This window comes from Branchiostoma lanceolatum, chromosome 1 (assembly GCF_035083965.1).
Source record: "Branchiostoma lanceolatum isolate klBraLanc5 chromosome 1, klBraLanc5.hap2, whole genome shotgun sequence".
Classification (NCBI taxonomy): Eukaryota; Metazoa; Chordata; class Leptocardii; order Amphioxiformes; family Branchiostomatidae; genus Branchiostoma; species Branchiostoma lanceolatum.
In genome coordinates this window covers 19,225,630-19,237,937 of record NC_089722.1, presented here as the reverse complement: position 1 = coordinate 19,237,937, position 12,308 = coordinate 19,225,630, and positions in this window count along the sequence as shown.

The following is a 12,308-nucleotide window of genomic DNA, read 5'->3' as shown; positions in this document are numbered from 1 at the left end:
TTTCGTGTAAGAATTTGTAATGAACTTGTTCTTATTCCGAAATGACCTCCTTTACAATAAGCTAGTTAAGGGTGTATAGATATAGTAAATTGACAATTTACTGATGCGTCAAATGTCCCCACTTTCCAAAGATAAAAAAACTCTTGTATTAAAATCATTAAAGTAAGGGCAATATCGAAACGCCGCCTTAAAAAAATCATCGATCACGGTATTCCTGTAACCCCCATCTTGGCCCCCAGTGACGTCACCTGGTGACGAGCCCATGGCGCTTCCGTCTGACTCGGCACCGCCTACTTTGTCTGGCAGAAGAACAACCAGTTTTGGAGCCTGTCAACGCGTCACCCTTTAGCGTCTATAGAGAAGACGCCATTGCTTTTACCTTTAGAACAAAGGTCGCGCGTTCTTGACACTTTCCCCGAAACCGTCGGAACCGGAGACGACAACGTCATCCTTGCCAAGGAGCCAAGATGGCGAAGGAGCTGAATTACGACGATATCGCTCAGTGTAAGTACCTGTTTTTTTTCCGCGCCGTGTGCCACTTTCGCGAGCTGTCAGTGGCTTCGCTGCGCGCTGCTGGCGGCTACAATTTGCGGGGAGGGGACGCCAATTTGGGCGCTAGGAATGCTCGGATGGTATGCAGTTAAAATCCCTGTACGGGGAGGACACAAAAATCCTCGCGCCTTGTGAAGATCGTCGTCAGAATGTTCCAAGAATTTCAGTTCGCATTGTCAAAACAGGAAGCTGCGTTCGGAGTTCTCAAGAAATTAAAATTGTGATGGTGACGCTACAGACTACTGGGGTATAATCGCGAATTCGAGCCGGCTTTTAAAAACCAGATTAAGTACCGACGATTCTGTTTTGGGGCAACGTCTCGCCATAACCCCGCCGCAGTCTTTGTGAAACACTTAGTAACGCCGGCCGAATCGTGCCTGAAGAACAACACCTTGAATCTGTTACGTGGTAGGTTGAAGGTTAGACGGACGCAGTCTCGCGGCGTGTGGGGAAATTCCTGACGATCTACATTGTATTCCCTGCGTCCAGAATTAACACCAGCGCTTGAAAACATTACAAATCGCGCACTGGTTTCCAACGTTTGAAAATAATCTAGATAATGTCCAAGAAACAGTCTTTCACATATGGATTTGATTTAAGTAAAGGCGCAGTTCACGCGCTGTCCCGTACTGTAGGGTGAGGCACGGGGTCACAGATTTGATCCTGATCGCGCTGCTATGGGCGTTTTCCGCACATAAATGTTGAATCACCTACTTTGGCGTTCCCCAGGGTACTGGATATGCATTTTAGCCTCTCTATGTAGGCTCCACGCATGGCGTTTTGACACTACCTTTTATTCAATTTTTTGTTTGCTGATTATTTTTTTACTATTCTCTGGTTGCTACAGTGTTTTGTTTTCAACATCAATATGCTGGATATTAAACTAAGCCTCAACAAACGAGACTTTCGTATTGTCGTTCAGAATGATATTACAGTTGTTTGCTGGTTATGTACATTTTTTCTGATGGCTTCCGTTTTCAAGAACATTTTAAAGTTTGGACCCATCAAAACATCATAGCAACAGGGAAACAGTACATATGATATAAGTAATCATGCAACCCGTAATCACGATATGTGACAAAGGGCCTGCGTTGAAGGCCCAGTTGTATACGGGCAATTCCAATGATATCTCCCAATTGTCGATATCTTTATGAAGGTGGCTTGGACTTACTAGTAGGAAGTAGACGCTCATGATCGCTTATCTTCGATGATTTTTCGATCAATAGCCGAAGTATCAGTCTTTTTGTGTGTGTGCTTACCGGTATAACAAAAAAACATATGTTACAAGTTTATGGTCTTATCTTGGGAGTTTCCTGTCCTTTGTTTGGTTTTACTAGTACATCAGTTCTTTCAAACCCCCTTTTTTTATAGACACACCGGGTTTCAACTGTCGGTGCCACTGTTGTTGTGGTGTACAAGTGTGACAGAAGCCACATGTTATGTTACAGGAGTTATAATCCGACCTACAAGTTGACGTTTTACAAATGCACAGCTGTGACAACTATAACATAGTCCTATTTTGACAAGGAAATTGTTTCATATGGAAGAATCTCCGTATAATTAAGAGAAACACAAGCAAGTTTCTTGCCACACATTCATCTGCATTGATTATTCCCAACAATGGTATACGTTGTCTGATGGCATTCCAAGCATTTCTCTCGTTTTCCCCTGGGCTTCGCGATCAGACAACAATCTTTCCTGTTGAAGAATTGTTGTAAATGGCTGGGAAAATAGAAGACATCTTTGACCCCTCCTACTTGTTGTATCCCTTAATCGATTAGATTTTGACCTATCAATGACGCATCTAGCATTCCGACATTTTCCCCAGTTGTTTCTTAGCTTGGCTCATACAATAATAATGTTAACCTGCGCCATACGCGTACGGAAAGTTACCACAAAACGTATGCACTTTATTGTCAACAATCAGTTTCCGGTATGTTTGTTTTCTGTGTAATATAATGCCAACAATTTTGGTATTAGGAAACGACTGAAGCATTTATAAAAACGTGGAAATAGATTGCTGTTGTCTCCCGCAAGGAATTGCATAAAATGAGAACATCATTATAAAGGAATCTACGGAATGTGATTCATCATGTCTTGAGTTGTCTTTTCAACAAAACATGTAACGTTAATCAACATTCAAAACATGAGTTCCTATGTCTGAGGTATTTTAGAAAATCATAATAACATTATTGGCAAAATATAAGATCAAATGATACACATACTGAAGTGAATAATTAGTGCCATAATCAATGGATGGACAGCAGTCAATTTCCGTGGGATAAGTAACGAATCTCCCCTAGTCCTGACCTCGCAACACCGATATCAGCACGTTCATCGATAAGGGACGGGTCAGAGGTTATCCTGGGATGGGGGACAAATTAGTATCGCATAAACACCGACAAAAAATACTTATTTTCAATGTTCTAGAGATTCTGTATCGCTCGTATATCTTAATTTTGAATCAAGCTGCTATTGGATTGTTGTTGGTAACACAGGGTGCGGGATTCGGCATAGAAATAGATATCATAATTTGTTTGTATCAAAAGAAGATTTTTTTCACGTTTATTGCCTTTTTTCACAATCTACAAGTACATTTAACTACACCATGTATTTACAACATCTTACTTCTCACACATGTTTTAATACACTTATACATATGCATCTATGTTTTTAGAATACATATTTGCAAAGTATGCAATGTTTATTACGACCAAATAAACATTGACGACCCCCCCATTTTATTTCCCCCCCCCCCATTTCATTTTTGCATAGCCGTTGTACTTCTATGGCTAGAATATATATGTAGGTATTGACATGTTATGCTTTCCAGTCTAATTTATGAATCATGCAAATAAATGCTGCCAGAGCTTCATCAATTTCCACGTCACGTTTCTGTAAGTGTTTTTCGGGAAACCGTCCGCTACACACGCCGCGCGCCTGTCGTGATTTGCATGTCGAGCAGATCGATTTACAATTTGGAATCGATCGATCTCCGCCTCCCGTAAATTTGCACGTAACACGTTTAATAGACTCGTCGCACGATCGGTTTGAGTACAAATGACCTTAGAATTGGAATTTGATTGATTTGAAGCCTTGGAGTATGGGTCGCCATTATGCGTTTTTGTCTATCTACATGCGTTAACATCTATGTATGCATGTATGTTCGTATGTATGTATGTATGTATTTTTTCTTGAAAAATAATTCAATATTCAGCTAGCAATCTCTATCTGTCTGTATCTGTATCTATCTATTATCAACTTATTTGTCTTTCCGTCTCTCTCTCTTCTATATCTGTCTTTTAATCGATCCGTCCAATGATGAATTGATAAACAGATAGAGGCATTTTTTGTATTATTATTTCGATTTTACAAGAGATAAGGACTTGGTTAGACTTAGGTTATACATTTTGATCACGTACGTTAACAACTCCTGCTAACGTCAACGGCTGGAAATATCTTCACTGTTCGCGACATGCATGGGTGCATGAAATAAGAGCATATGGAAGGCCGTCTGCACAGTTCGTACGTTAAAGAATAAATAATGTCGACGTCAGTATTTTTGTGGCTCAGAAAAGCATAAATCTGCCGCCTTAAGATTACAAGTGAAACCTGATTACGAAGCAGAAACACTGTCACAAAAATCGTATATATGTTTTTAAAAAGGGCCATGTTTTTTTATAAGGGGGCAAATTAAATCCACATATGTTTTGAAAATAGGGCCGTTTTTTTAAAGGGGGCAAATTAAATCCACATATGTTTTGAAAATGGCACATGTTTTTAAAAAGGGGGCAAATTAAATCCACATATGTTTTGAAAATGGGACATGTTTTTAAAAATTAAATCCACATATGTTTTGAAAATAGGACATGGTTTTTCTTATGGGTCATATCTTTTAAAACAATATGCATCTTAAAAATAACCAAAATGAGAATATGAGACGAAAAAAAAAACATACACCATTTTCATTTTGTACCGTGTATAAGTTTATTCCCCAATCCAGGAAACCCACCGGTTTGCAAAGTGGTGCTTTCAAAATGGTCTATCGTTTCCGATTTACCCCCCATTTTGATAGTGGTGCTTTCCAGTTACGCCGATTTCAAACTGGTCGATTTCAAACTGGTCGATTTCAAACTGGTCGATTTCAAACTCCAAACGGAAATGACTTAAGGTTCCGGGTCGGAGTTCAATTGTGACCGGGGGGGGGGGGGGGGGGGGGGGGGGTTGGGTCATGACCCGGTAATCTGCCGGAAGTGCGTGGTCGTCACCCTGATTTCTGCCCGAGATTGCTTGGTGATGGTTTTAGCTGTGTATGAATATTTTGAATCTTCTGAAAAGCCCGTGAGTTGTAGTATTTTTGGGCGCGGTGCAGTTGGTTCGCTATCGAAGCCTTTTTTGTATTAGTCCGCGGGAACGGTGATGCGGTTTTCTCGCCTGATGACCCAAATAGCATCGTTTTTAATGCATTTTCACCGAATTTGCGTCATCGGAGATTGCGAAAAAGTTATCACATGACTTTTTTTTTTTTTTTCATTTTTCAGAGACACCATTTACTAAGCTTTCTCAGCATATATGCCGTGACCCCAGGAAAACTCGTTTTTTCCGAGCAGGTTCGATCAAAAAAGTGTAAAAAAATGATAATTCTCGGATGCCAAATTTACATTTTACTATGGTTTCTACCCAAAATAAAGGGACAACGGACAATACCGATAGATACATTGGAAAACAGCAGAAAACCGCTTTTCGACCATGTGATTACATTTTCCGTCCTACTTTTCTCGGCGGAATTGTAGCCCGTCGACCTGAGGGTGTCGGCCTACATACGAAATCGCAAAAAAACTCCGGTCCGAGACCTTAAAAGGACGGCAGCGGCTACGTCGAGGACGTCATAGATGACGTTATTTCGACGCATTCGAAAGCTTTTATCAAAATCTGTAAGTTTGTTTGAAAAAACCCCGAAGTTTGCCCTTTTTTCTCTTTTAAATTCGATATATCCATGGACAGGTGCTTGGCGCCCCCCTCCCCCATGTGCCCCCCCCCCCCCAAACCTCAAATACGGCCATCTTTAATCATTTCTGGCCGCCAAACCGTTTTTAAAAGGAATTCACTGACTACGTCATTTGATGGAAGCCCATGTCTCAACTTGACCTTCGGTATGATTTTCGCAATGCCCCGCCTTTATGATGACTTAAATGGGTGAATTAAGCTAAAATCTAAGTGCTTTAAGCCTTCTTAAGGCGAAACTTGGTTTTCTGACTTTTGGTTCATCGCTCCTTAACGTCGCGATCTTTTCTTCTTTTGATGGTGTGAAGTGACAGCCTACTAGGCGCGCTACACATCTCGGACGCACTTATTTAAACTGCCCGCTTCTAGCTCTGATGATATGCTCCAGGTTGCGCTTTGGACTGTGCCAGAATGCATTCTTTTACACATTTAGGGAGCATTGTGCTGCTTAAGGGGCCTTCACGGCGAAGTAGTGAAGAATTTGATGTCGGACGCGTTTGATTCGGAATGTGCGACCCGTGGTCTACCAGTCTATACCAAAATTTGACATATTCTTCGTTTCAGTTAAAAGCTACGAACTTAAAACGCGACCCCCTGCTGTTTTCCTCGAGAACCATGACGTCACTGCGTGACGTCACCGACGCCAACTCTTAAAGAGGCTTTTCTCCCAATATGCAGCACCGAAACGACGGAAAGTCCGCCTAATGTGATAACTTTTTCGCAATCTCCGATGACGCAAATTCGGTGAAAATGCATTAAAAACGATGCTATTTGGGTCATCAGGCGAGAAAACCGCATCACCGTTCCCGCGGACTAATACAAAAAAGGCTTCGATAGCGAACCAACTGCACCGCGCCCAAAAATACTACAACTCACGGGCTTTTCAGAAGATTCAAAATATTCATACACAGCTAAAACCATCACCAAGCAATCTCGGGCAGAAATCAGGGTGAAGCTTACGGCGATACGGCCCCACCCCCCCCCACTCCCCCCCACCCCCCCCGCCCAGACCCCACCCCCCCCCCCCCCCCCCCCCCCCCCCGGTCACAATTGAACTCCGACCCGGAACCTTAAGTCATTTCCGTTTGGAGTTTGAAATCGACCAGTTTGAAATCGACCAGTTTGAAATCGACCAGTTTGAAATCGGCGTAACTGGAAAGCACCACTATCAAAATGGGGGGTAAATCGGAAACGATAGACCATTTTGAAAGCACCACTTTGCAAACCGGTGGGTTTCCTGGATTGGGGAATAAACTTATACACGGTACAAAATGAAAATGGTGTATGTTTTTTTTTCGTCTCATATTCTCATTTTGGTTATTTTTAAGATGCATATTGTTTTAAAAGATATGACCCATAAGAAAAACCATGTCCTATTTTCAAAACATATGTGGATTTAATTTTTAAAAACATGTCCCATTTTCAAAACATATGTGGATTTAATTTGCCCCCTTTTTAAAAACATGTGCCATTTTCAAAACATATGTGGATTTAATTTGCCCCCTTTAAAAAAACGGCCCTATTTTCAAAACATATGCGGATTTAATTTGCCCCCTTATAAAAAAACATGTCCCTTTTTAAAAACATATATACGATTTTTGTGACAGTGTTTCTGCTTCGTACCTGATACCTGTTTTGACGAAACTTCACATTATAAACGCGCTTTATCTATCTTATTTTAGCTAGCGGTCGTCTTGTGGTTTACCGTACAAATTCAACCAACAACAGTGTGCTATTATCATCATCATCGCGCATATGGAGATTTGGCAGACAAGTCTTGTTGCTATATGGCTTATATGGGTAGTTTTCAGTATGTTTTTCTTTGCAAATAAATATAAAGAGGAACTTGGAAATAAATTGATACAAGTGTTTTTGAAACGATAAAGAAACAACCAAAGGTAAGGTCACTATTTAGCGAGAGACAACCTAAGTTTTCAGATTCTTGAGTTGAGGAAAAATGATAGATATTGCAGAAACTACGTTTACATGTCATTTTGTGGGGTACGGTATTTGAAGTAAACGCTATCAAAAAGGATAGTATTTCCACTTCAGTTGTTAGGCAATAGCTACACAATGTCTCGCGGGATGTTGGATAGAAATCCGCGAATGAAGTCAGCAACGCAAACGACTTTGACACTGACCCAAAACTTCCAATTAGCAAATAGTTGACCTAGTATGTGTGACCCCTATACCCATACCCCAATACCCGGGGCCACAAGATATGTGTGTAATTTGTCCTGTCGCTCAGCATTTTGTCGTCTTTACTAATTTGCAATTGTTTGCGTTGCCACTGAATTATTTGAACTTCCAATGATCGTCAGGTTTAAAAAACACACTTTACGTTGTCTTCACATCAAATGTGTGGGAAGTGATAAAAAAATTGACATTTTCTTAGCGATTTGTAGGCTTTTGTCCTTTGATGTATTTTAAGTCCCCATGTCTCTATTGTTTTGGGAGGATTATTTCTAATAAACGTGGTTCACATAAGCAACTATGGAAATTAAAACTATCAAACGTGCATAGATATAGATGCGTTCGGTTACAATATCTTAATCATTTAGAGGGCCCCAAAAGGGTTTGAAACATCTATCGGAGCAGATAATTTTTTGGGCGTTGAGCAGAAAAAAAAATATAAGTAGATAAGAGTTTTAGCAGAAACAATCTGGAAATTTGATCTGCACCAAAATTTCTGTAAAAGGATGTGAAATACGAGAGAAGAAAATACAATGAACTGTTAACATTTTCACGATTTGATAATTTTTCGTGGTATAAGAGAAAAAAAAAATGACAATCACACGTTGCACTCATTACAACCCAGTTCATGAATAATTGAATGAGAGAATCGATATTTTTACACACTCTCAGGGTAATTTTACGGCCGTAGAAAAGAATACGAAAGGTAACTGACGGTTCCTTCGTGCATATTTGAATAACAACCGACGACAACTCTGCAAAACGACAAAAATATGAGCCACAAGTCAAGGACAAACAGTTCAAGTTCGGCACTGGTATTATAAATTCATCCTATACTACATCTACTTTATGAATTCTAAATCATGCACTACTTATTTTAGTGTTCTTTGTCTTTTAAAGAGGTTTAAACTGTATTAAAGAAATTTAAACTGGTATTCTGAACAGCTAGAATTGGTCCTTTTCGTCCGTTTGCCCTTAATCGAACCGGACGGGAGGCGGGGTCTTTGGTACAGCCTACAGGCTTGCTTTATCTCAAAAGGTCAAAAGTACTTTCCGCTAAACTGCGCTTTGATTGTTCTGGATATTAGACAAGATGGCGCCCGTCCAGGATACCGATTTATATCAGACTCCTTTGGGGAATGAAAAATAGTTGGAAATGTTACCAAATAGGGCGGGTTATTTGCCAGAGGGGCTAGTCGGTCAGAGAAGGACAGATTTACTTCGGTCTTTGAGCCCTCCTGGCAAGTTTTTATATTTGGCAAACTTGTTACTGGTCTCTAACTACTATTAGGTCCTCTTTCCGCTAGACGGCGACTGCACTGCGACCGCGCTGCGACCTAAAGTGAAACTGTGTAACCTTTGACTTCATGATTGGAATATCATGCAAAATGTGTAAAGTATGACTAAAAAGACACAACGTCTAGCCAAGAACGTCGGGAATCAACCCCATGACCTCTCGATCTCGGCTCCGCAAGTCTGCTCTCTCGGCCATTCAACGCCACTAGAGACTACATACTAGTAGTAGATATCTAGCCTCTACCAAACCTTCATACGGGGGGTATGGATCGTAAAATTCTAGCCTGAGTGTCATCCTGTTTCAGTTCCAGGCTCTACCTTCACCAAACACCTTGTTTGGTGAAGGTAGAGCCTTGAACTGAAACAGGATGACACTCAGGCTAGCAAAATACGTCCTACAACTTCATTTGCATAAACTTGACCAGGCCAAGGTCAGGTTTATGCAAATGAAACCCTTTGCTGGTGGCCAAACTCCCCTGGCAAATATCCCCCCTATAGCTGGCGTTACAAGTTAGTCTGGTAGAGGCTAGTAGATATCCCCGTGGTCTGACACGGAGAGGTAACGCTGGCGTGATGCCACCTGACAGGATACCACATCGGTCTGTAAATAATTCATCAGAATCCTGCACGGAAAGGCGACCCACTTCCGCGCCCCGTACAGTAACCTTGGCCTTCCTTATAAGGCGTGTCGGCCCCTCAAACGCTTCCTGGTGTTTCTCTCGGGGACATTCCATCTTCGGAAGGGGGTGGGGAATATCCTGTACCAGCTTGTCCAATTCTAATCAGATTTTAAGAAACAGTAAATGAAGGAAACACATCGACCCTACGGCCTTGTCATGGATTACAAACCCCTGTACCTTACAAGCGACCTAAGTGAAAGGGAAAGGGCTACTGTAAAACGAATATAAATGTTTATATTGGTATTACAGCTTTCTCTTCGTGCATGAATGCAAAATCACAAATCAACAGTACTGACATCAGGCGATTCGAAATAACTATACCGACAACTTTCCGAAGGTTTATTGAGACATAAAGTTTCATCACAACAAATATCATCGACCCAATGAGAAAACTATCGTTTCTTACACTTAAACGCAAAATATTTGTATTGTTTTTTTGTCTTGATCATCTCACTTATCAGGCTACCATCAATGTTTTACAGTGTTATTGATGATACCTACACACATACTGGTATACATAACATAACATACATAACATAACATAACATAACATAACATAACATAGTATACGAAGCTGACTAGTCAGTAAATAATATCATTTCATTAGCTATCCTCGTCGCCTGCAATAGCCCTTTTCATTCATTTATTCCACTGATCATAGCTCATATCAACAATTATTTGACAATTCTTATGTAAAGTTATCACGTTTTCATGTACTGTACGTATTGCTTATTTCTTCTTTATTGTTTTATTAAATGTTAAACCTGTTTAAAGGAGGAGGCCATAGAAAAAGCCACTTTGGGTTATTCCCTCCCTCTGCACATGTTGTCACATATCGTGTTATGTTGTATATTGTGCAAATAAATGAACAGATATCTGATTTTCGTGTTCTTCATCCACAGTTATGAGCAGTGCGACAGGTAAGAAGGACGCTAAGCCGAAACCGGACGAGGCGGAGGCCCTGGCAAAACTCAAGGTCCTGCAGGATTCACTGGAACGTGCCGAAAAAGGAGGTGGGTCACCACAGGTCATTGACCTAGTCAGTAGGTCAAGGGACGGTCGACTGTGACTTACAGTACAGTCCTCTAGTCTAGGAGGAGATGCCTGAAAAAACTAGTTTATGCTGCATGATTTTTTAATTTATGGCATATTTGTCCAATTTGCATAAAGTTGCAAAAAGAGCACTATGTCTATAGTTATGATGGTCCACCTGGACCATAGAACACCGCGCCTCAACAACGATCGAGAGACATCAAGCTGCCGTTCTATGGTGGACTAGATATGTACGTCATCTACCGGCTGGGCTACGTTTCTCATTTTCTAGGCCTCTTCTGAGAATCTCCTCCTGGACTACTAGTACTCCGGGAAGGAGGTTCACCTCCGACGGTGGTATTGTTTGTGGTTGTGTGTTCGCACCTTTAACTCAAGATCATTTCGATGGATTTGTATGAATTTCGGTATATGGGTAGTTATTGAAATCCGTAAGGACCATGGTGGTTTGAGGACCACTAGCAGCACTTTAATACTGTACTGTAGCATTACAGCCCGACGCCCCCATTCCTGAAAGAGGTGTGGAATAGTCCATCGATGGACAGTTGGTCAACCAACCGCCAGATAAATGACTCCTTATGAAGGGAGAAAAACACATCGACAGTCGACTCACTTTCTTGCAGATAATATCAGAACTAGTTCGTTAGGTTTCTTGGCGGGATTTATAACTTTAATTCAAAAACAATAAAGATTGTATGGCCTAATTGCAGATAGGTCAAATGGTAATGCGTTGAACAGAGAGCGACGGACATTTTATACATCAAAGTTATCTCTGAGCGCAGCTTTAGAAAGAATCAACCCCCTACCGTCATCTTGCCTTCAGCTAAGCAACACACGCTAGCCGTTGCCATGGTAGCAGACGATAATTATAGCGACCTCCTGGTGACAGACTTACTTCCCAGACCTACTAAGGTCACAGGTCAAGTGGACCTGATTTTTTACCTCGTCCGTTTGAATGCGATGAGGTCACGGCGTCGTGGGCGCCACTTTGATGAAATTGTTTGATTTTTGATAATCGAAAAATTGTTCGTTAAAGAGCCCTGATTTGTTTGATCCTCAAAGGTTTTTATTAATAGTCGTTTCTTGTATCTAATTTACATAGACCTCACGCAATGACATGCACGGCAGCTTTTCAAAATGTGCAAGAACAACATGGACATACCCCCGGAGAGTGTTTGGTTAAAGGCAGCTTACCGACGTGCCAAAACGATGATTGATACGTCAAAAGACTGCTGGATGCAGAAAAGAGGGGCCCGTGAATGGTGTGTAAAAACAACAATCAAAGGCACGTATCGAGTGATACATAAATAGTGTTAACAGAAAACGGTTGAGAGTATGACTAAGCACAAACTGTCAACCTGAAATGAACGCCGAAAATGTTGACGATCCCAGCATTTTGGCCCGTTTCCAAACGATCATGTCTATTGCATTCTAATGACTTTCTAACTATATTGAATAATATCTATGATGCTACAATTTTGGAAGATACTCCCTTGAAATATCATTACATAACATTGATGTCTAAGATGAAGA